The sequence below is a fragment of the Siphateles boraxobius genome, unplaced genomic scaffold (assembly GCF_051911475.1).
Source record: "Siphateles boraxobius isolate OS27281-9 unplaced genomic scaffold, OSU_SipBor_1 130, whole genome shotgun sequence".
In the NCBI taxonomy this organism is placed as follows: domain Eukaryota; kingdom Metazoa; phylum Chordata; class Actinopteri; order Cypriniformes; family Leuciscidae; genus Siphateles; species Siphateles boraxobius.
The window spans coordinates 51,094,475-51,121,411 of NW_027508734.1; the positions used below are offsets into that span (position 1 = coordinate 51,094,475).

The window sequence follows — 26,937 nt, forward strand, 5'->3', positions numbered from 1 at the left end:
GTCGGTAGTTGTTAATGGCAGTAACATGATGCAGCTGATATGAATGAGATGCGTCTGTGATCTAGCAGTAGGACAGGTGAGGCTGAAAGCACATCTTCCCACCGAGCTGCACCCACAGACAGTCTGTTGTTTATACTACGAGTTCTCATGTCCCGAAGCGATGGGCTGCACAGATTGTTTTTGGACGCTGCCAGGCGGGCGAGTTTTTGCAGAACACCTTCGCTGTGTGCTGCTGCCTGCGGGGCAGAGCTTCAGCTGTTGGAATGAGAAGTCCTTCAATCTGTTTAATGATGCATTGGAAACACTTTCTCTGACACACACACACACACACACACACACACACACACACACACACACACACACACACACACACACACACACACACACACACACACACACACCGCTGCCTGTCGAGTTCTTGAATGTGTGATTTGAGAGCAGTATTTTTCTTAGATTAGAATCTTCGTATAACCTGGGTCAGGACTACCACTTGTCAGCTATCAGAACATATAAAAGTCTAGTTCAATAAAGCCACAAAATTACTCTGCTGCGCCCAACAGGCCACCAGTGGTACTGGCATTCTAACACTGCATTTGGCATTCATTCATATTTGAAGCTTTGGAATTTTAACTTTCACTCTTTTCAGTTTTAAACTCTTTCATCTTTAAGCCACAGCTAATAATGTGTTTGGAATTACCCTTGTCCTGTTACAGCCGTCAAACTGTTACAAATTCATTATAATTATGCTTATTGTGTGGAGCTTTGTGAGTCAATCCATTTAGTGCTTCATTAGTTAATGACAATCTGTTTTTTTGGTAGCAATCTCAGTAAACATGATCTGAAATAGGATGAATGATTTATAGTAGGTATTTTGACATTATAACTCATTTTTATAGTTTTATAAACAGCTGTTGTCTTCTCCTTGTAACTCAGTTTGAGTTTTATGGTGTTTGAGAGGGTCTGACCCCCATAGGTGGCCCCTATTGTATCCACCTGGGGAGGTACAGTAACCATAGCAACAGTAGAAGGCTCCAATGCTTTCAATTACGATCTGTATTGAACTTATTGACACAACATAAAAACTATCATTATCTCTCTCTCTTTTTTTAATGGATTTACATATCACAGAAATAAGTCTTTAAGAAGGATTGCAGATGAAGGTGACGTTTTTTGTTGTTGTTGTTGCATGGGGCGAGGAAGACCAATCACAATAATTTATTTAACCTCCTTTAAAAACTAACTAACTATATCTGATTAGCAGAGTTTTTTTTTTAGTTAATTGTAAAAAAAAAAAAGTTAATTCTTTGTTACATGAATGAATGAATGAATAAATAACCAGTATTAATTTAATAAATTCCTTTATTTAACTTAAATAAGCAGTTTTTCTTTAAAACAATTATTTCAATCAATCAATCAATCAATCAATCAATCAATCAATCAATCAATCAGTCAATCAATCGCTGCTTGTAGCCTAATGCAGAGGAAGTAAAAAAAAAAAAAAGTTTGGGTGTCTTAAAAGTGTCTAATTATCATGCTTAGTAACACTTTTTTTTTTAAAAATCCAGAACCAACTAAACACTTGAACAGAGGTAACTATAGCAATAGCAGACTGGAATAGCAGTTCCAGAATTTTTCGTTACAATTCGTTTTGGCAAAATATTATAGGCTACTGCACATACTTATTATATAATTGTGTGTGTGTGTATATATATATATATATATATATATATATATATATATATATATATATATATATATATATATACACACAAAAACTTCGGCTAATTGTTTAAAAAAATTGTGCTTGATGGACGAAAAAAGTGCATTTCGTTGCCCAATATTACAGCCATAAATTATATTATTTAACCTCTTTTGTCCTTTAAACAGTCAATCAGAGAAGAGATGTTGCTACAATATGGAGGGGAAGTAATTTTGATTCAACTTTATGAGGCATATGATCTTTATTTTATTTTATTTTATTTATTTGTGAAATAATTATGTACCCTACACGGATACATTATTTATAATAAACACTGCAGTATCCCATAAAAAAATTCTTTCTTTTGTTTTAAATCAAGTAGCCTATTGTCTTCAATATGATTTCATGGCTTCGCTCGTGCGCCCTGACTCGGTGCCGGCGGGTGACGTCACTCCCTGTTCCGTCCCTCTCCAGTGCTGCTCGGGCTCGAGCGCGCAGTCTCGCCGCACGCGCCTCTCGGACGGCACGCGCTCTCCTCTTCTCCCAGCGCGCTCCGCGATGATCCGCTCGCACTGCTCCGATCACAGCCGACGCGCGTCACAAGCGCTCTGAGGAGCTCGTAGAGGTGAACCATATACTTGTATGTGTGATAAACTCCGTGGCGCGCGGAAGAACTGACAGAAAAGACCGAAAAGAGAAACGCTCGCGCTCCTTTCAAATGCGCAGCGGCGTTTGGATTATCACTGGATGTGAATAAACTATTTTCAACTGAACTCCCACAACACTATGATGAGCAAGATGATGGTGAGCAGGTAAGACATTTAACGCTTTCTCAACTGATTTTGGGCTTTTTGCAACATTACAAATCTCAACAGAAGTGTGTGTCTGTGTGTGTGTGACTACATGTGTGTATAACAATGTATAACAGTACATAAAGTGTTAATGACAATTTGAGAGTATTTATGAGGCATTTAAGAGGTTGATGTCACATATAAGTAGTGAATGAGATGATTTTCTGTGCTCTTAAATACTAGGCTATAGGACAGTACATATGGCATATTAAGCATGTCTGTGAGTATGATTTTTTTTTTGCCATATACACACACACACACACACACACACACACACACACACACACATTTTGTAAAGCCTCCTGTTGCTGCTGGATTAAATGCTCATCATGTTTCTCATGTCAGATTACATAAATCACAAAGGTTTGAGCACTTTGACCAGAATACAGACTGAAGCGACTTTGGTTATTTGTCAGATTGCGGTTTTTCTTCATCATCATGTTGTCGCTGATGGTTGTGAGGCTTTTCCTTAATAGTTTGAGAATGTTATTTTATATTCTAAGCTATGCTTTATAAGTCTTAATTTTTCATTTTTCCCCCCTTTCTTTGTTCTATTTTGTTTTTGCCTCAAAACATCCAAACTTTACATGAACTTTCTACCAAAAATCGACAAAGGAAGCAGCTAAAACCTCTGAACTCTGAGATAAGGTTTGACATGGTTATAATAAGCGCCTAACTGTCTGTCTCTCTGTGTGTTTTCTCACCGCGCTCGTGTGTGGCCGCTAGGGGCCCCTGAACTGAGGAAATGAATTGAGCGTTAATGGCATCAGGAGCGAGTGCCGCCCGTCTGTAAAAGGGTTAAAGGGGGCTGATAAAGGGGCGAGTCAGTGAGGTGATGAAAATGAGCCAAGAGTGCCCTGTGTGTGTGTGTGTGTGTGTGTGTTCTGCAGTCGATCAGCACTTACAGTCCATTGGCTCCAGATATCTCTTGTGTGTGTGTGTGTGTGTGTGTGTGTGTGTGTGTGTGTGTGTGTGTGTGTGTGTGTGTGTGTTTCATACACACATGCCCCAACAATCAGTCCGACATCCCACAATTAACGCTGTGGAAACGCCTTCGATTTCCAATCCCGCTGCAGCTACCAGGCAAAAAAAACGTTTGCGACTGAAGACAAAATAATTTGCTGGTTGGAGCAGAGTTTGCGCCTGTGTGCGCTGGGGTAAAGCTCCGGAGCAGATATGACGCCCGAGCACTGCATATTTGGCTGAAATGCGATACAGTGGAGCCCTCAAAACACACACACACACACACACACACACACACACACACACACACACACACACACACACACACACACACATATACACACACACACACACACACACACACACACACACACACACACACACACACACACACACACACACACACACAGTTAGATGGCTGGTGTGTGTCGCTTGTGGCATTTAAACGAGGAAACGTTTGCTATCGGAAATTATAAGGAACATCTCGAGTTGAAGACTAATTTCTTCCAGAACACAGATATGGCAGATCGCGCTCGTTTTTTCCCCCCTGTCCGTCAGTCTCTCGTCCAGGTTAATTTTTCCCACAGACTCTCCGTGACCTCTGCGGGAAGACTGAATTTGGCTGAGGTGTACATTTTCCTCAGGTTCCTGATTGCTGCGAGTCCCTCGATGACATTCCAAACATGATGGAAAAAGAGAAAGGCAATGAAAGAATGAAGTGGGGGGAAAGAGGAATGTTTTCAGAAGTCCATGACTAGATCTTCTGGAATGTCAAGGATTCTGAAAAAATAAAATAAACATGAGAGAGACTGAGAGAATGAAATCTATATAAAAAAAAACATGTCTACAATTATGGGGTGCCGACTTGTTTGAGAAAATGAACAGAGTGCCAGAACTTCTGGGAATGATCGGGCCTGTAATCTCAGCCAAAAACCGACCGCTCACTTCCGACTTCAGATCCGACGACCCTGAGAAAGATCCAATGTGATCGAATTAGGATTCAGAACTTTCTATTGTGTACAGTGAAGTACAGTAATAATAATCATAGCAGAACAAGAAATGCCATTTTTCCTTGTCAAATGCTTAGTGACAGGAGGCGTTTAACCTTCAGCACACAAAATATGAGATTTTATTTTCTTCGAAGGTTTGTATTTTTTTTGACCTTGTTACCAAAATGTGGGAAATAAATACAGTTTTGTGGAAAATGCAGTAAACATGAAATAAAAGGCAGAATAGGTGACAATGTTGCTAGACACAGGACTGGTTTATTTTAAATGAATCCATCACTCAGTACGGGTTAGTTAATTTGAGAGCAGATGTTGACTTCGTAAAGCAGAGGGGCTGGAGATACAGATGTGTTTAAAACTAGCTACTTCATGGTTATTTTGGATAAGTTTATCTAGCAAATCTAACAATAATGGGATTCATTTAAATAAAAAAACAATTAAAACACTATTTTTATAATAATTTGTTTTATGTATGAACAATATTAGAGGCAAACAAATATTTATGAAAGTAACTCGAGTTAATTTGATTGTTTTCATATTGTATTTATAAATTGTGTTCATTGAGAGCGAATAAAATAGTTTGACACAATCATAATTATATATCTCAGTTAGCTCATTCACGCAAATTTAATGCAAGGTTTTTGTTCTGAGGGATGTGACTAACACAAATCAGTAAATGAGAGAAACACATGAACAGTTTTACACATTTCAGACTTTCAGTCATACAGCTGTTTTCTTCTATTCCTTGTGTAGAAGAAAAATACAAGTTTCTGTGTGGAATTGTGTGTGAGTTATCGCAACGGTTCCCTCACAAAGGCTTTAACAAGTCCAGTTCTCACCGTTTTGCACTTATTTTTTATACAGACAGACACTGAAAAGGAGGCGTTTATTTCACATAAGAATACCATGATTACTAATGACATCAAGTCGGCCAGTTTATAATTGCTCATTCTCAGTGAAACTCCAGATAAAGGCATCAGGAGAGAAAGGTGCATGGACGGTTATTATGGCTCCTATAAATCCTGTTTATTGGGAAGAGAGCCGATGAAAGAGACATGGTGTGACGTAGGAGAAAGCGGAGGACAATGAAGAACGAACCACTCTCACTACACTGGTTAAAGAGCACAACAACTGTGAATGCCCACTTTTACAGCACAGTCCCTCGATAGATATCACAAAACATTTCAAAAAACTAATCAGAAACAAAAATATTTTTATTTATTTTTATAAACTATACAGTCCCATGAAGCATTGTGAATGATGTGATAAACAAAAACAAAACAAAAAAATTAGGCCAGGGCTACATAATATTTTAAAAAATAACTTTATATTAAATATACATTTGAAAAAGAACAAACATTTTCATTTTTGGAGTGCAAAACCATTCTTTTAATGCTCAATGATTTTGGGGAAGAATCTAATTGGGATTGTTATGTTAAAAATTGGGATTGCGACTTTGACATGATAAACATTTAAGATCTTATATCGCTTTAGCTTAGACATCCAGAAAAAGAAAAGACCAGAAAAAGAAATGTGGCGCAGGCACAGCCTTATTTAATGCAGTATGAAACTATTGACTTCTAGGCATTGACACTAATATAAGTATTTTTGTGACTGTTCGACTCAATTATGTTATTCATGACGTTTTATGAAGTGGATGGAGGGTCCTGAGCTCATTTATTGCAGTTTCAATTTCCACGGCAACAATGACTTCTCTGATTGGTGGGACTTTTTTTGAGGATTATAGGTAGTGTAGTTCTTAAGCTGTATATGATCAGTGAACAGTATCTGGGGAGGTTATATTATTGTAAAAAAATCAGTTTCTCTGTGAAGAAAATAAGCAGCTTTTCACTTGCGACTCTTGCTCTCTATTTTGGTGTATCTTGGTTTTTCATTTACTGCTAAATATTCCTCCCTTATTCGTCCTGGTCAGGTCAGGATGGACAGATAGTCTTCCTCTATTGATCTGTCATCTCTTACTGGTATTGAATGGTTGGTTGGGGGAAGATAAGAGATGAGAGCATCATCGTCACGTCAGTGTTACATTTCAATGGCTATTATTAAAAAAACAACCATTTATTTATAAGCATATAGTCTAATTCTTTTTTGTTCAGCAAGGACACATTAAATTGAACAAAGGTGACTGTAAATGCATTTACAATGTCCCAAAAGATTTCTATTTCAAATAAATGCTGTTCTTTTGAACATTTATATTAATCAAATAATCCTCAAAAATAAAAATCTTTGCAATTAAAAAACAACGAGGTAGCAAAAACATTTCCAGCATTGATAGTAATGAGAAATGTTACTTGAACAGCAAATCAGAATATTATATTTATTTCTGAGTCATGTGACGCTGAAGACTGGAGTAATGGCGGTGAATATTCAGCTTTGACGTCAGAGGAATAAGTTACATTTTAAAATACATTTTTATAGAAAACAGTTATTTGAAATTTTAATAATATTTCACACCATTTCCAAGCCACTGTCATTTTCGACTTTCCACTAGAGGGCTTTTTGGAGCGCGGTAAAGTTAGTTTTCCTTGCCATTGTTCTAGAGTCGGCAGTCTTAATATATCAATACCACGATTAGTTTTAACAGTATGTAACCATTATATATCGACATAAAATATAGGCTACTTCAAAATCACCTACATGAATTATAGCTGCGTATTTTTACTTGAGAATGATTTGACCCGCTACCACAGTGCATGATCCCTAAGGGAACGTCTGGCAATTCCACCAAGTGGTTAAAATGTATAATTTATTATAATATCATTTGATAAATAAAAATTACAATTGCCATTTGGTGAATTGCAGAATTACAGGAAGGTATTGGTACAATTTTAGGCAAATTACGGTAGCCCTAATGTTTTTTATAAAAAAACAAATTGTGTACTGTGCATGCAGGGAGCTATTGGCACAATTGTAAGTTGTAAGTCAGTGTGGTTAATAGGAACTACAACCTTTGAAACATGATAAGAGAAAAAACAAACTTTTATTATATTACAGAAATTTCCTAACAAATATTTATTTACTGTAACATGAATACATAAGTCAGTCTACTACCAATACAATCAAGCTTTGGATTTTTAACTTGTCTGTTTTTGAATGTTAAAAGTAATTTTAATTAATACATTTAATATAATTAACATTTAATGTATACATTTAATTATACGTTTTAACAACATTTGACAGCAATTCCGTTGTGTTGTGGTTTTATTTTGTTGTGTTGTACATTTTCCGTTGTGTTGCGGCTTTATTTTGTTGTGTGGTACATTTTCCATTGTGTTGTGGCTTATTTCATTGTGTTGTACATTTTCCGTTGTGTTGTGGATTCATTTCGTTGTGTTGTGAACTTATGTTTGCTTTTTAAATTTCCTTGTGTTGTGAACTATACTGGGCCACCCTACATCTCAAACGACATCACACATCACACAAATCTGACATTAATCAGACAAGAATCTATAAATAGTGTGCTATAAATAGTTTTAAACATGATTTATATTTTATGAAATTGGTATTTTAAGAAAGTCTTGACGAGGCTTTTTAAAAGTAGCAAAACTAAATGATGAATACATGTAAATTTTTTCAAGACTCATTTAATGTGTTCTTAATGTTCTTCATATCTTTATAAAATAGACTTACTTGTAAAAAAAAAAAATTCTACATATGGCAAATTTAATGCCCAACTACAAATATTTTAACAAAATGTATATTTTAGTCAGAATTATTGCATTCAATGGACATATTTGCATGATCTTCTAACATTTACAGATGGAGAATATACCTGTAAATGGTGAAAGCTGCATTAAACTATAGCCTATGCTTTAACTATATCTTCTTGCGAGTTATTTTTGAAGCCCTAATATAAAGCATGTCTCAAGTTTAGGACAAATTTGATTATGCATTTTCTGTGCAGCAGGTCACTGTGTGTCCTCAGCTATTTTTCAGATGCACTGTATTTGCATTTAAGTGTTTAACCGGTATGCAATAATAACGTAGTGTAAGTGGTTATATTTATAAAAAAATATTAAATGGATGCTGCCTTATTGGGACAATAAAGTCATTCCTACACCTAACCCTAACTGATAAACACTTTATTATTAAACACACGTTTCAAATATTTTCTTCATGTGATGGGAGAAGGGGGGGAGTAGAGCAAGGTCGGAAAACGGCGGATCCGAACTCGGGTCGATTTGCGTCAACTCATCTTTCTGCCACGTACACCATTGCCACGGTTAATAATCCAGCGTCTTGCGTAATTTTGTCTGGCCCAACCAGATGTCAGTGGGCGGAGTTAGTGTAATTAGCCTCTGCCAACAAGGTGGGCTATTTTGTACTTGGTGTAAATTGACACTGTCTATTTTTTATAAAAAATATAACTATATGATGACACACTCAAAATACTTCCCAGTCCTAACTTAGTGTAAATAGGTTTTAGCTTCTATAGTGTGTAGTTGAAGAAACATCCAGTAATGACAGCATTGATACATATATATATTTAAATAAATAAATAAAAGTGTATTTATAAGGGTTAGGGTTATACTGCTGGACTTAAATGACTTGATGCATTATATATGAGTAGTTATTTAACTGAGATGCATGAAAAATACATGGGAATGAGACGGGAGACTATTCCAGTGAACAGCATAGGTCATACAGTGCTGAATACTGTAACACTGTTCATGAACTGGGAGAGACTGAGACGCTGGTTTAGATTTGGTGAGCTGTAAACTAGTGAAAGTGTCCAGAGGAAGCAGAACCTCAGAGCTGTCAAAGTCCACAAGAGCGGCCTCTGATATCAGAGGAAATTCTGCAGAGCACACACAGCTGAAGTCAGACCGCTTGACTGTGATTTATGTTTCTCATGGGAATCACGTCTCGCTGTGAAATGAGGAATGAGTTCCATTAGCAAACGGATGAACACCTTACACACCAACAACATGCCGACTCACACGCATGAACACTTGCACACACAGATGCATGCATGAATGCTGCACACGTGCAGAAACTGCACACAAATGCATGCATCAGATATGACCTCAAATATCCATGCAATATTCAATGCGCATCACACACACAGTTTGAGCATTTGCATGTTTCTGTCTCTCTTCATCATGAGCGATGGATGCTGAGCTGTTGTAAGAAGATTATAGTTGTGCAGAGAGAGACTGGCAGAAAAACACAGAAAAAAAGACAGCAGTTAGTAAAGGGGGAGTTTTATGGCGCTCATAAAGAAATGTGTAGTTTTACTGAGAGTGGACAGTCAATTGATCTCTCACAAAATCTTCACTGCAGACCTGTATGTGTACGTAGAGGTCACCCTTAAAGGGATAGTTCACCCAGAAAATGATAATTTGTCGTAATTTATCATCATTAATAAAGGAAGTCTGAGTCTATTTACCTGCACTCATGTCATTCCAAAATTGTATGACTTTATTTCTTCCATGCAACACAAAAGAAGTTATCCTGCAAAATGTTTTTTTTCTTTTCTTCATGCAGTGAAAGTCAATGGGGTCTAATGTTCTATAATTCCCAACATTGTTCAACAAATGTTCTTTTGTGAAAAAGTCATACAGGTTCACTGTAATATATCGTCAGTAAATTACAGAATTATTGATGCAACATTCAAATATTGAATGCAATCAAATATAAGACAAATTCTGATTTAATGCAACTCTAAAAAGACAATAGTGTCATTATTCAGCTCTATTCAGTTCAATATCTGTATGAAGTTCATCAATATGAAATTATTTGTACTCATCAAAATATTTTTTTTACCAATTTCAACTTTTATAAGTTATAAATGATTATGAAGATCAGATAAAAATAGTTGAAATTACTTGTACAGACAATTTGATTAAAACAAATAAATAAAATAAGGCAGCAACTGAACTGAAGTTAAATTCACTGGGATTTATTTTGCAATGTTTGGAACGATATGAAGATGAGTAAATGATGACAGAAAGATCGTTTTTTGGAGAACTATCCCTTTAATGCATCATAAACATTCATAATGCCTTGTAATACACATACATTGCAACACATGATATGTCACATGTATATATGTATATGTAATTATTAAAAGGTCTATGTGATTGTGAATATTCGATGACTTGCAATGTTTCTGCTGGCAGTATAGAATGAATTAAAAATGAATGTCACTTTACTTTATTAGGTGTTCAAGCACGAAGTGCTGAAAACCTATTGTAATTGCTATTTGAAAAAAAAAAATCCCCATAAAACGCATCGTGCAGCCCAAACCGTAAGGCTCAGAGACTTGAAACTCAGCCAGATGGTAGGCCTCAATTTGGGGACAACCTATCAGAGTATGACCCCGATTGGCCCATAGGTGGCGCTACAGCAACCAAAAGTACTAAATTGCTGTTAACTCCTCGACCGTTGGTCTAAAAAGCTCCTCAAGCTTTTTACACCACTGTGATCGTTGGCTCAAGTCGGACAAAATTAATATCTCCAATTTCGATTTAGGCAAGAAAAATTTTCAGCTATGTCGAATTTTGTCCAAAACCTACTTTTGCGAACTAGTCCCTGGGTTTTCGCCCGATTGGAACCAAACCAGTCTAGGCCTATTCTCTGGACTCTCTAGATCAATAATTATCGAAAAAAAGTTGAAATTTTGCATTTGGGTGGCTGTAACAGGGTCATTTAAAAAATGGGCGGGGCAAAATACTCTCAAAAGCCTATAAATCCTAAACGAAAAGTCAAAACTTGACAAAAATTTATGAGCATATGTATCATAACATGGTGAAGAAGCATGCAAAGTTTCATGGAGATCGGACCATAGGTGGCGCTATAACTGTCAAAAAGGTCTCATTATTATTAGGTGTTCAAGCACGAAGTGCTGAAAACCTATTGTAATTGCTATTTGAAAAAAAAAAATCCCCATAAAACGCATCGTGCAGCCCAAACCGTAAGGCTCAGAGACTTGAAACTCAGCCAGATGGTAGGCCTCAATTTGGGGACAACCTATCAGAGTATGACCCCGATTGGCCCATAGGTGGCGCTACAGCAATCAAAAGTAATAAATTGCTGTTAACTCCTCGACCGTTGGTCCTAGCCTCAAGCTTTTTACACCACTGTGATCGTTGGCTCAAGTCGGACAAAATGTATATCTCCAATTTCGATTTAGGCTAGAAAACTTTTCAGCTATGTCGAATTTTGTCCAAAACCTACTTTTGCGAACAAGTCCCTGGTTTTTCGCCCGATCGGAACCAAACCAGTCTAGGCCTATTCTCTGGACTCTCTAGATCAATAATTATTGAAAAAAAATTGAAATTTTGCATTTGGGTGGCTGTAACAGGGTCATTTAAAAAAGGGACGGGGTAAAATACTCTCAAAAGCCTATAAATCCTAAATAAAAACTCAGAACTTCACAAAAATTGTTGAGCATATGCGTCATAACATGATGAAGAAGCATGCAAAGTTTCATGGAGATCGGACCATAGGTGGCGCTATAACTGTTAAAAAGCTTCAAAACCATGTATTTCCTATGGTGAATTGCCTGTATTGGCTGTAAATGTTTTTTTCCATCTATGATCATATAATGTTCATATCATAATGTTCAAAATCAGTGCAGTACAATACTCTGGACTCTCTAGATCAATAATTATCAGAAAAAGTTGAACTTATGCATTTGGATGACTTTAATAGGGTCACTTCAAAATGTGGCCTTGACCAAGTGTCCATGAAAGCCTATATCTCTTCAATGAATGCTCAGATCTTCTTAAAAACAAGTCAGAGCATGTGACTCTAAATAAGCATGAAAATTTTCAGACAAATTGGAGCAAATATGCCTTTTAAACAGTTAAAAAGGTGAAAATGATATGAACATAATGGCATATTAAGCCAATAAGTGGTATTCTACTGCCCCCTGCTGTTTAAAATAGTCATTTTGTCATGCTACTAACTAATATAATTCTATAATTCTTATTTAGACTTTATAAAAACACTATTTTAACATTTACACTCACATTTAGTCAAAATTCATCTATTGAAGTATTGCTACTGACTATTGTGGCACATTGAGAAATGTGAATCCTGAAGGAGACTTGCAGTAAACATTTTTTTCCATCACATAGTTCAAATGTCTGTATCTACAACATAATGTGTGTGTAGTCCTATATTTCTGAATAAATGCTGAATAATCGGATTAATAGATTACAAAGACATTATGTGAAATTCTTATAGACCATTAAAGTATATTTTCATTATGACACATCCCAATAGCATTGAAAAAATCAACAACAACATTTGTCTTTGTGTGTGTGTGTGTGTGTGTGTGTGTGTGTGTGTGTGTGTGTGTGTGTGTGTGTGTGTGTGTGTGTGTGTGTGTAAGCATATGATAAGATATAAATAAGATACCTGTGAAAACACTTTATTAATAAGTATAATGGCCAGCAGAGGGCAGTAGAAGACCACTTATTGGCTCAGTTTCATTTTGACAGACTTGATTTTCATCACTATTCTACACTAAAGCAAACCTGTTTTTCCATGTTAACTATTATAAGACTATTATTTTCACATCAATGCTAGCAATGTGGTAAATCATGGTAAATCACGATAGAAACATGGTAAATCATAGTAAATAATACTATTACATGGTGTATCATGGCAAATCATGCTAGCAATGTGATGAATCATGGTAAATCATGCTACAATCCTGGTAAATCATTCTAGAATGTGGTATATCATGGTAAATCATTCAACATGGTAAATCATGGTAAATCATTCTATAACATGGTAAATCATGGTAAACTATGATAAATCATGCTAGAATCATATTAAATCATACTAGAATGTGTTCAGTTGTGGTAAACCATGCTAGAGCAGGGTAAATCATGGTGAATCATACTAGAACTTGGTATATCATGGTAAACTATGGTAAATCATGCTAGATTCATGGTAAATCATACTGGAACATGGTAAATCATGAAAAATCACACTAAAATTTGGTATGTCATGGTAAATCATGCTAAAACAAGGTCTATTCCATCTATGATGTCAGTGGTTAAATGCTTGCTACATGAAACTTGATGTCTTTTGATGCTTTTGAGCTTAACTGCCTTAACTGCCTTAACTGCCTTAACTGCTTGAACACCGCTAAATGCTGCTTGCAGCTTTAATTTGGACATTAAGTTTGCAAAGGTCATGTCAAAGACTAGTTTCACAATCAGATTCAGAACTAGTCTGTTGATTCATGCACACAATCTATATATTATATAAGCGTGGACATTTTGTCCAGTAGGCTTAGGTTAAGGGTTCGGGGACTCAGTTGTGGTGGGTAAGGTCAGGGTCTGGAGCTAGAGATTGCATTGTGTCAATCCATGTCCTCACAAAGAAAGGTGTTTCTGTGTGTGTGTGTGTGGTCCTGATAAACCCTCTGTTGTGGGGACAAAATGTCCCATCAAGGATGGCAATAACAGAAATCTGTCTTGTGGGGACATTTTTTATTTTTTTGTCCGCATGAGGAAAACAGCTTATACTGTAAATCATACAGAATGATGTTTTGTGGTCATATTTGTTTTAATTCAACTCTTATTTATAATCATGTGTAACATGATGGTTTAATAACACCAGTGATTGGAGTCTCTCGAGGGATTGTAAAACACACACACACACACACACACACACACACACACACACACACACACACACACACACACACACACACACACACACACACACACACACAGTTTTTTCTTGTAAGCTCTGGAGCAGTTTATTTGATGGATTATTGTGGGATTAGGGAGGGAATGAGGATACAGGAACTGTAATCCAGACGAACGTCAAAGCATCAAACTCTGGCGAGTGGAGAAGACAGAAAGAGTGTGCATTGTGTGTGTGTGTGTGTGCAGTGTGACATTCATTAGTTTGCGTCTCATCTGTGACATTTTTAGGGTGTACGATTTTTATATCGGTGACTATATAGCTATTTGCTAATATACAATAAGTGATTATTTATGAAACTGTGAATTTTGAACGTATCCTTTGTGTTAATGGACTACAATCCCATTAAGCACTGCAAATGATGTAAAAAAAAATTCTTGCAAATCAGATTCAGTTGACAAGAAACCTGTAAAAAAAAAACATCAGGCATGAGAGGGCTGATGTTAGTTAATCAGGTCTTGTGCACATGTTTGTCTTGTATGAAACTCGCACGATTAATACCAGTGGCATTTTGTGTTTTGTGGTTTTGTAAGTGTCTTTGACCTCAGATGATTCAGCATGCTCAGAGCTGGACGAGCTTGTCTGTGTTTCATTAGCAGTGTTTTGAGTGATCATAACTGCATGGAGTCAGAGCCACTGAACATTCATATTCAGACAGGGATGAGAGTGAAATATCTGGGCTGTAATCAGCTGCCGGAACGCGTCCCAGCGGAGTCATTCTCCCAACAGATGGAATAGCCTGAGGGAATATTCCAGAAATCTCCAACATTCCAGAAAGCGTCATTTAGAGCTCGATTCATCACGACACACGCACTGACTTCAGTTCATTCACCTGCTCGCAGTGTTTATAGAGCAGTTTAGTCATCGGATCGAGAGAGACGACAGACTCTATATCATCTTGAATTTAGCTTAACATGTATATGAATAAGGGAAAGTGAATATTTTGACGCTTCTACTGGTAAATGAGCTGAAATCCCTGGTTAAAAAAAATCACACTTTAGCAATCTTTTAAAAAGTGCTTGAAACAGAAATAATATACTTTAAAATAAATATTTTTACGTGTGAACTGAATGTAATGATTTCAGATCCTTAAATGCATGTTGATTGTAATTTAAAATAAAATAGTTCAATTTAGTTATATTTAAATATATTTGCAATGACCACTTTGCAATTTAGTACATTTAAAAATATTAACTTCAAACATTATAACTAATAAAAGTTAAAATGTTTGATGATACCACATCAAAATACTTTAAAGCATGTCAAAATATTAAGAAACAGTAATGAAAGTGTGCTGTCTTTATATTTTGTATTTTATTTCATTAATGTTATATTGTCTACCAGTAGTTTTTTTTTAAAATATACTTTTAAGATTTGAACTACTTTACACGTGAACATTCAGTACAGCTAAGTGAACTTTTTCACAAAGGGTAGCATGGAAATCCTAATAGTTATGCAATATTCTTTAAACCTTTATTTGTCTTTTGTTTTTAAATGCAGAATTATTTTAAGAGTAGTTATAATAGCATGCTGTAAAATACAACTAGTGCAGAATGCTAATAAACACATTAAAGGAATATTATGACTTAATACTGTAACTTTTATAACTTTAATGACATATTCTGTGATGTTGTTTCCCATAGAAAAGCATATTAAAGTCTGGATGTTGTTGTTAATGTTATTATTTTAATGTTTAACTTTATGCAAAAAAACAAAAAAAAGCAATAGTGCCACTAATTTTATTTCTTGGGTTTTTTTTGGTTTCCGACATAAAACTTGGTGAAATGGTTTCAGTGTGTGTATCAGTACTTTTTGAAAATTTCCAGCACATTTGAACAATACTGTGATAATATTGAGAACCGTGATTATTTTGGTCACTGTAATCATAATATAAAATTTGAATAGGCTACTGTTTAATTTCTAGTCTTACTGCTCAGGAAGTCTCTTTCTCGACAATTTGGACTGACACACTGACACCAGCACTAGAGCAACACAACAGCAGAGTGCCATATGAACACACACACACACACACACACACACACACACACACACACACACACACACACACACACACACACACACACACACACACACACACACACACTTGTGGTGAGTACCTAGAAAGCATTTCCCACAATCCTCTGAAGCATTATATCCCAGACTACCTCGGGAGTTTCCCTTGTTCATCTCTAAGCGTTCAGTCTAATGACACAAAAGGAAATCCTGTGATCTCAATCGATTCTCCCATTTACTTGAGTCTCCTGATGTTCCTCCTCTAGAGTTCCAGATGAGACCTAAACAGTATCTCAAATTGTTGTCGCATTTGCTCGAAAAATCTGAAATTTCAGTATGAACTCAAGTATTTCTCATCGCATTCACATTAAGCGATATGGAGACCTGCCTTGACCTTTGACTGGGAGAAATGTGTGACAAACAAGCAGTTTGGAGTTTTTAGGAGATGTAGATGCAGGGCGAGAAACTCAGTTGAGTTCCTGTCAGTCTTTCACTCTCTGGGCTCGAGTCCACAGAACCGCAGGACTCTTTTCTGCAGTGGACGTGAGCTCACGACCCAGACCGCATCACAACCGGATCAATGCGAGAATGAATGAGCAAACAGATGAGGGATGTGCTTGAGATCTTTAATGTCCTTGGCATCGTCCCATGCTGTGAAACTCTGCAAGACTTTCCTTTCACAGTCTGTAATTTTGTGTGTGTTTTCATGGCTACTCAATAGTTCCCTCATTCTGCACATCACTGTTGCCAGCGGAAATCAGGGTGGAAAAAACCCTGGCATCTGATTGGCTGCTGGGCCGTCTGCCAGTGATCACATGATCTCGGACTGTTATTCATGCAAATTCAGCTGGAACCTTCAACAGACTACATTAAAACAATTTTTGTTGATCAATTCAGCCTTTTTTAAAGGGGTGGTTGATTGCGATTTCACTTTTTTCATTTTAAATAGTGTGTAATGTTGCTGTTGGTGCATGAACAGTATCTGCAAAGTTGCTGCGCTGAAAGTTCAACGTAAGCAGAGATATCATCTTTTAAAAATCAGGAAGTTTAATGCCTACAAAAACGACTCGAATGGGACTAAACGAGATACTTCCCGGGTTTTATACGTAACTAACCCATACATTTACATCAACCCTCCCTCCGGAATATGCAAAAAAGGGGGCATGGCCATATTTCTGCGGCTTTGTCGAAGAGGAAGAGTTATAGTGGAGAGCTGTAGCCATGTCGTCGAAAGTGTGTGATTTTCACCCAGCTGTCAGGTCTTCTGTGTTCAGGCTTCCAACGGACGCTGTAGTTCGTCAACAATGGCTAAAATTTATGTTTGATTATGTTCCTGAAAATTACAATCGTAATTTAGCTCTCTGTGCTGCGCATTTTACGGAAGACAGCTTCCAGAATCTCCACAAATTCAATGCCGGATTCAACAAGAAACTGTTACAAAAACATGAATCAGTTCCAACTTTTAAACCATAGGTAGCAGTTGTTGGGCCACAACCTGTAAGTAAGACTTAATAATTTTAAATGTATTTGCATGTATAATTTTAAATGTATTTGCATGTATAATTTCAGACGTAATGTTTTAAACAAATCCAGCGCTGGATTTAGTAGCGATTAGTTATGCTATTTCGTGTGTCTATGTTATGAACCCAGTATGGGTCATATTTGTGGGTTGTGTGTTTTTCTTTCTTTTTGGTTTGCAGGATGGAGTTAGAGTGAGTGACGTCATTATTGACCAAGGAGTTACACCTGTGTTGGAGCTGATGCCGGCAATTAAAAGCAGTTCCCTTCAGCTGTGACGGGGCGCGCTCTCCCATCCTCGTACCATTTGTGTCTTTGAGTCCGTTGTTTGTTTGCTTTCCGTCTCGTCTCCGTCTCATTTAATTATTCTAACTTTAATAAATGTTATTCTTTTGAGCAATATCCAACGTGTTGTCTCCTTCTTTGTCGCGGCTTGCGAGCCGGCCGTGACAAATGGGGGCTCGTCCGTTCTTTAACGTTTGAAAATTCCAGTTGTATTTCGACATGATTTGGAAGCGCTTTGGGTTTTTTTTGCGTTTGGTTATTATGTAAGTAAATCGGCGTGTTGATTAACCGAATGTAAAATTGTAAGATTTTTTGTTTAGCGCTATTGTTTGGGATGGTTTTATACATCGTACTTTGAAGGAAATACGCGTTGGGTTTGTTTTTGACAACGGAATGTGTGGAGTGCTGTATCTGTAATTTGGCTGTTCCATGCTGTTTTTGTAGGAGGTAATTGATTTTTGCAGATCCTATTGTGGTAAGAGGAATATTTAACAATATATGTGTTCCCTGGTTAGGTTTAGCTGCTCATTCCCTTTTGGAACGAGTGGATGTAATGTCTTTTTTATTTTTGTGTGGCGACCGTGAGTAGAGCAGTTGTCTCGGGTGCATATCCATGATATGAGTGAGTCGCCAGCGTGCTGGTTGCTTTTCTTTGTATTAGTGGGAGTTGGTGCTTAAAATACCCCTCACCAGTAACCACATGAAGATTATAGGATTGAGTTAGTTAGATTTTAGAGGGAACTATTTTATTCCTCCTGCTGTGATTTGTAAAAACACTTTTTTTTTCTATTTGTAACGTGCATTTACGGTGGAAAGATGTCTAATCTAGTCGAAGAGTTTATTAGTTCTCCTTTTGAAGGTTTGCTTGATTCGTGTACAAAAGATCAGTTAATCGAAATAGCGGATCATTACGAAATTGAACTTGGAGATAAGAGGTTAAAGGATAGTAAAATTAGAGAGGTACTTAAAACAAGACTAATAAAAAAGGACGTATTGTTTGAAATGTCCGATACAGCTACCACCTCTCAAGTTAAACCTCATGGCGGCTCTTTAACTTTTGAACAACAGGAACGATTATTGTTGTTACAGCTTGAACAGGAACGTTTGAAATTGGAAGTAGAGCGTGAGAAAACTAGAAATGAACAGACTAATGTTGAGCTGCAGAAATATCGCCTGGAAATAATAAGAGAAGGTGGACTAAATGGTTCAACTGATGCTTTGCATGGTGCTCAAGTGTTTGACACTGCTGGTAATTTGAGGTTAATGCCTAAGTTTAACGAGCGAGACCCAGATACTTTTTTTATATTGTTTGAGCGAATAGCGGAGGCAAGAGGTTGGCCTAGTAAGGAACGTACACTGCTTTTACAATGTGTGCTCACAGGCAGGGCTCAAGAAGCTTATTCTGCCCTGTCACTCTCGGACTGTAACGATTACGATACCGTTAAAGCGGCTGTTTTAAAAGCTTATGAGTTAGTACCAGAAGCGTACCGACAAAAATTTATAACATTGTCTAAGAGTGTGAAGGAGGCTCATGTTGAGTTTGCTAGAGAGCTAAGTACAGCATTTAGTCGCTGGTGTATGGCATCTGAGGTAACCACATTTGAAGAGTTGACTAACTTAATTGTGCTTGAACAGTTTAAGAACTCTGTTCCTGCTCGAATAGCAACATACATAAATGAGCAGAAAGCTGAAACAACTGCTAAAGCTGCTGAGTTGGCTGATGACTAGGGCTGGGCGGTATATCGAGTTTGTACAATATATCGATATTTTTTATCCTCACGATATAGAATGAAGCAATACCGTTTATATCAATACAGTAGTTTGATACGAGCACATCTGAAAAATAGCGGAGGACGCAGTGTGAGCTCATGCAGTGAAAGTACATGGTAGCCTACAATTTGTCCTAAACATGACACAAGCTTATATTAAGCGCTTTAAAATAACTGGTAAGATATAGTTAACAAGTTTAAAGCAGCTTGGCCTGTCAGATGCTCTGACAGAGACTGTTGCTGACTGACAGATACTTGCGCTGTTTAATGTGTTTGAGACGTGGTGCTTTCCTCAGTGCTTAACTTACATTTCACGGGTATATTCTCCATCTGTAAATGTTAGAAAATCAAACAAATATGTCCATTTCACTGTCAGGAGAGGACGAGCTTCTGCAAGTGAATCTCTGCTAAAATTCAAGCTTCCGTTATTGAGCGCCGCCGCGCGCATGCACGCCAAACAGACAAGCACAATAGCGCAATAATTCTGACTAAAATATACATAGGCTATTGCTAAAATATTTGTTGTTGGAGACAATAAATGTGCCATATGTGGAATTTTAAACCTACAAGTATATTTTTATGAAAGTGACCATTATAATGGGGTAATCAAATGCAGGCTAATATAATTAGTTTGTGCTTTTGTTTTTATTTTCATTTTTAGTTTAGCCTTAAGTCATTTTAAAAACAAAAGAAATATATTTGTTTTTAGTTTGTAATGTTACAATGTAATGTGATTTTAACCACCTTTTTGCACATAATATATTGCATAGCCTACATTATATTCACTATATTTGTCTCCATATCCTTCAATATCAACATTGTTTGGAAATCATTGAGCAGGATGTGAAATATTTTTTTTTTTAAATAAATACAGATTTTCTTTATCCAAATCGAAAAACGTATAAAGTACCGAGATATATATCGTATATTGCCATTTAACCAAAAAATACCGAGATAGGATTTTTTGGCCATATCGCCCAGCCCTACTGATGACTATATTTTAACGCACAAGAGTAGTTTTGAGTTTTGGAAAAGGGATGATATTTTTGAAGATAAAGTAGATCACATGCCCAAGGATTCATCTCTGATCTGTAATTATTGTCGTGGTAAAGGCCATTGGAAAAATGAGTGCCCTAGGCTTAAAGGTAAGAGTATAGGAGGAAAAGTTCTTTGCGTTAAACCAGCAGGCCTTTGCACCATTGTTGAATTCTGTTAGCTTGTCTTCTGAAGGATCTCCTACAGCAGTTAACCAGTTAAAGGATGGAGATTATGCACCTTTTATTACTTACAGGCACGTGTCGCTTTTTGGTAAAGAGAGAAATGTGCCAGTAACGATACTGAGGGACACGGGAGCATCGGAGTCCTTTATTTTGCAGGATGTGCTGCCATTTTCCTCTGTGAGTGATACCGAGACTAGTGTTCTTATTAAAGGAATTGGGTTAAATATCCTATCTGTCCCATTACATAAAATTACGTTGTCATCTGAACTTGTGAATGGAGAAGTGGTGGTTGGAGTGCGTCCATCGTTACCAGTGGAGGGGGTGGATATCATTCTGGGAAATAATTTGGCAGGGGGTAGGGTTTGGCCTGTTACCTTTTCACCTCCTGTGGTTTCGTCTTTTCCCCTTCCAGGTCCTGATGAGAGCAACAAGAATTTTCCACAGGTATTTACTGCTTGTGCTGTAACTCGATCCATGACCTCTGCACAGCCAAGGTTAACATCTGATTCTTTGGGTAGACCAGCATTTTCCTTGCCTGATGATTTTTCTGTTTCCTCTTCTGATTTAATCCAGGAGCAGAAACTTGATTCTTCTCTCCATACATTGTTTGAGAGTTTGATGTCTTCTGATGAAATTAGGCATGTTGCTCAGGGTTATCTTTTGCAGGATGGAATGTTGGTGAGGAAATGTATTCCTCATGGAAGTGACTTTGCTGGGGATCCTATCATGCAGGTGGTAGTTCCAGAGAAATATCGATCATTGGTGTTGGAGATTTCTCATGATAAACTTGCTGGACATTTAGGGGTAAGAAAGACTTATGACAGAATCCTTCGTCATTTTTTTTTGGCCTAAATTGAAGAAGGATGTGTCAAAGTATATCAAGACATGTCATACCTGTCAACGAACAGGCAAGCCGAATCAGAAGATCAAACCTGCTCCACTGTTTCCTATTCCTGCTGTTTGTCCACCTTTTGAGCACTTTATTATTGATTGTGTAGGCCCACTGCCTAGATCAAAATCGGGTAGTATTTATTTGCTCACTGTGATGTGTGCATCGACTCGGTACCCTGCAGCCTATCCCCTCCGTACGATCACTGCAAAATCGGTGGTGAAGGCCTTGACTCAATTCATTTCTATTTTTGGCATTCCAAAGATTGTGCAAAGTGATCAAGGTTCTAATTTTACGTCTCATTTGTTTTCAAAGGTTTTGAAACCGTTGCACATTAAGCACAATAAAGCTAGTGCTTATCATGCTCAAAGCCAAGGGGCTTTGGAGCGTTTCCATCAGACGCTGAAGTCCCTGCTGCGTGCTTATTGTACAGAGCTGGGGGGTGATTGGGAGCAGGGATTGCCGTGGTTGATGTTGTCAGCACGTGAGGTGAGCCAGGAAAGTACTCATTTTAGTCCCAATGATTTGGTGTTTGGGCACACCGTTCGGGGACCACTGGCTGTGCTCCGCAATAACTGGACTGAAGGTACACCGCCTCAGTTGGTTAAGTTATGTGAACAACTTTAAGCGCAGATTGTATGAAGCAGGTAAGATGGCAAGAGAACAATTGCATTCTTCACAGGGACGTATGAAGTCACTTTATGATCGGCGAACTGAGAAACGACAATTTATGCCTGGTGATCAAGTGTTGGCTCTGTTACCTGTGGAGGGCTCACCATTTCAAGCTCGGTTTATTGGTCCGTATGTAGTGGTGAAACAAGTTACTGACTTAAATTATCTTATTGCCACCCCAGAGAGAAGGAAGTCAACACAGCTGTGTCATATTAATTTGTTGAAGCCTTATTATTGTCGTTCTCCTAAAGCGTTAGAGACCAGAACAGATGTGAAACCTGTACTGGTAGTTGAGAGTATTTCACCTGTTCCTTTGGAAGAGGAAATTGATGAAGGGGTTTCTTTCCCCGAGGATATGGTGCTGTTGGGACATCTTAAAATTCAGAGACTCTGGAAAATTTGTATAAAATGTTGATCCATTTAAAAGAGAGTGAACGTACCGACTTGACTGCTATTATGAATCATCATGTCTCTTTATTTGGTGATGTACCTTCGTGTACACATTGGGCGGAGCACGATATTGATGTTGGGGATGCTGAGCCCATTCGCCAACATTTTTATCGTGTCTCCCCAAATAAACTCTTACATCTGTCTGCTGAAGTTCAATATATGCTAGATCATGACATTGCACGGCCATCATTTTCCAGCTGGGCATCCCCCTGCTTACTTGTCAAAAAATCTGATGGAACTTATCGGTTTTGTACCGATTAGAGGAAGGTAAATAAAGTGACGAAGCCAGACTCCTTTCCACTTCCTCGTCTTGAGGACTGTGTTGATCGGGTTGGGGTTTCTGGATTGGAGGGAGTTGCGGTTTATTTAGACGATGTGGTGGTTTTTAGTGATTCATGGGAGCAGCACATGAGTCGCATTGCAGATTTGTTCTCCCGTTTTGTTGAGGCTGGTCTGACGGTCAATTTGGCCAAATGTGAGTTTGCCAAGGCCACCGTGATTTACTTGGGTAAGGTCGTTGGACAGGGTTGTGTGCGTCCAGTTCGGGCCAAGGTTGAGGCCATTGATCTCTTTCCTTCTCCTTCCACCAAAAAAGGAATTTATGCGTTTTTTGGGGTTTGTGGGTTACTACCGGGGATTTTGTAGGAATTTTTCCACCGTGGTAGCCCCACTCACTGATTTGCTGAGCCGGCCGTGACAGTCTATGACAAACGCGTACAAACATTTTGGACCTGAATTTGTAATTATGTACTAATTTTGTAAATGTATTTTCCATGAGGCTACTTTAAGATGTAATTTTTCGATTTGATAAACCAATGCCAACGCTGTTTATTTATAGTAGCCAGTTAGTTCGATGCCATTTTGTGTGTATAAGACAAATGTGTATAAAGTAAAAAAAAATGATATGTAATCGCAACAGCAAACTTCAGCTGCTGTTATCAGAAGTTTTCATGTTCTGTTGGCATTTTAACACAGTTGCCACATGTAACTTACACCTAAAGAAAACGATACACTGAGTAAACTAAGTTTTGTGAATAGATAAACGGTTGTTCATTATATCGATAAAACAATAACTTTAAAAAAAACGGTATTACTCAGTCATTTATTCAGTTTTAAATGTTTAATCTGGAGAAAACCGTATCTCAAAAGCTAACAAGCAGCAGTAGCATTTTCAAGTAACAGTATATCGAAATTCTAGCCTAATAATAGTAGAATAGAATAGAATAGAATAATAATAAAAAAATGTACCATTCAGAAACGTTTTGTAAGAGCCGTGTTTGGGGAGGTTCTGCTTGACTCTCTTCATTGCCGCTTTCTGGGTCTGATTCTGGCTCAAACTGATACGGCACTATTGACACCATTATGTACATTTGCCCGGAGCACATGCAGCTTCCGCCTGTAAAGGTAATGGGCGTGAAGTTTCCGGACAACGTGCGCTACGCAGTTTAGCCAATAACAACACACCGGCTCAACTAACCAATCTGAGCCCATTGCCTGTTTCTGAGGGAGTGGTTTCATAGAATCAGGAAGTCAACCGGTCGTTCAAATGACAGAGGAGAAAGCGGCTTACAATAAAGGTGAAATTTATGAAAAATAAGGCTTTTAAAAAAAAACAACACAACAACATGTTATATTGCAGCCCATAAACACAATCATGCAAAGAAATAAAGCAGTAAACCACCCCTTAAAATTTATTTTATTTTATGAAGTTCCATTTTGAAAATCACACTGACTTGCAATTCGGTTCAAAAATTAAGGGTTGGTTAGAAGTCTCTTCTGCTCACCAATGCTGTATTTATATAATACAAATACAGTAATATTGTAAAATATTATTACAATTTAAAATAACTGTTTTCTATATGAATAAATTGTAAAATGTAATTTATTCCTGTGAGGCAGTAGAATTTTCAGCATAATTTCTCCAGTCTTCAGTGTCACATGATCCTTCAGAAATCATTCTGATATGCTGATTTGCTGCAGAATAAACATATCGGTAACACTTTACAATACGGGTGCACTAATAAGCATTAATTCATACTTAACTAATGCACAGATAATCATGAGTTAATGTATGACTCATGAAGAACTAAACCATTAATTAATTATTACTGCATCAGCAACTAATAAAGAGTCAATATGATTAATAGATCACGCAATACATGAATTCCTATTAATTAAATGTGTCATCATGTATTAATTCCTTAATAACATATTTTATTAACTAATGGTGTAAATGAATGTGTTAATTACCACAGTTAGTCAATGAGATGCATTTCAACTTCCAGTTGTCTGCTTTAATTAATCATTAGCTAATGATTTGCAAATCTATTATTATGTTATGACTTTACTTGTTGAGGCACATGACTATTAACTAATTGTTAAGTAATATGTCATTATGGATATGGGTTTTGTCATCCCCACTAAAGGTCTGTGGGGCAGTTGCACATGCAGTGAGTGTAATGTCAGAGAGTGCTTGATGGATGGGTAAGTTGGGCCGCACACAAATATCAGCACAGCAGAATCTGAAATACTGACGCTGTTACACCGGGTTTAAACTGGACGAGACCATTACAGCTGTTTACACTGGACATGACAGACCATTGCAAGTCCATTTGTCCTTCATAACAGTAGCGCAAGAGCTCGGAGTACGTCAGAAATAGAGTAAGGCATCAGTTTACTGTCGGGGTTTTGTTGTGTCGTGGAGCATTGTGTCGCATCCAGTGTTGTATCACTGATTATAATGGGTTCTAGTTTCTTTGTCTGGTCTAGACACAGTGTTATGAAATAGCAGAGCTCGGCCACATGTTCTCAGTGTTCTTCCTTTAAATCCTAGAGCTCAAGCTTAACCTGATACACTCCTGTGCCATGAACTGTTGGATGCGGTGGTTCATCTGGCACAGTGGAATCCCGGTTGTAAAAGGCGGGAAACTGAAATCAGTGTGGATGTCAAAACCAAAATTACATATTACTTAACAATTAGTTAATAGTCATGTGCCTCAAGTAAAGTCATAACATAATGATAGATTTGCAAATCATTAGCTAATTAATTAATTAGTTAGTTAATTAAAGCAGACAACTGGAAGTTGAAGTGCATAGCATTGACTAACTGTGGTAATTAACACATTAATTTACACTATTAGTTAATAAAATATGTTATTAAGGAATTAATACATGATGACAAGTTTAATAATATCAATTCATGTATTACTTGATCTATTAATCATATTGACTCTTTATTAGTTGCTGATGCAGTAATAATTAATTAATGGTTTAGTTCTTCATGAGTCACACATTAACTCATAATTATCTGTGCATTAGTTAAGTATGAATTAATGCTTATTAGTGCACCCGTATTGTAAAGTGTTACCAACATATCTTATAAATGTGAAAACGGTTGTGCTGCTTTTTTTGTGGAAACTGATTTTCATGATACTTTTACAAATAGAAAGTTCAAAGAACAACATTTAATAAAGACATTTTTAACATTATAATGTTTTGATTTCTGAGAGGAAATTTAGGAAGTTTATGTTACTTGTGATCAGTTTAATGCATCCTTGCTGAATACAAATATGAATTTATTTAAAAGCACCAAAAATCCCCCTTATTTGAACGGTTCTGTATACATATACTTGTTGCATTTATTTGTAGGAACTCATAGAGATCTTTATCAGGGACCAAAACTCAACCCATTTTTTTCTTTCTCTTTGCTTTCACAGTCTTTTACCATGGATCTGTTTTAGGTTAGTTCACTGTTTTCACTGTTAAAGGCCTTTTGTATTGTCTGATGAGGTTTCTTGTCCTGCTTATTTTTGAAAACACTTGAAGCAAATACAGCGCACCGAATAATTCAGTTCAATATGTCCTACAGGTCGCCCGCTGTGGATATGCAAAATTAGCTGCCGACGGGCAAA

General features: G+C 37.2%; 1 protein-coding gene across 8 annotated transcripts in view; it reads left to right on the forward strand.

Moving 5' to 3' along the window:
* ptprda (protein tyrosine phosphatase receptor type Da) overlaps positions 1–26,937 on the forward strand; it is a 922,653-nt gene that overhangs the window by 644,650 nt on the left and 251,066 nt on the right. The window contains exon 1 of one of the 8 annotated variants that reach the window (XM_077229657.1): positions 2,213–2,511. The exons of the other annotated variants lie outside the window; for them this stretch is intronic. The gene's annotated coding sequence lies outside the window, so the exon portion shown is untranslated. Of the gene's footprint in view, positions 1–2,212; positions 2,512–26,937 lie in introns of those variants that run through there. 8 annotated transcript variants of the gene reach the window in all.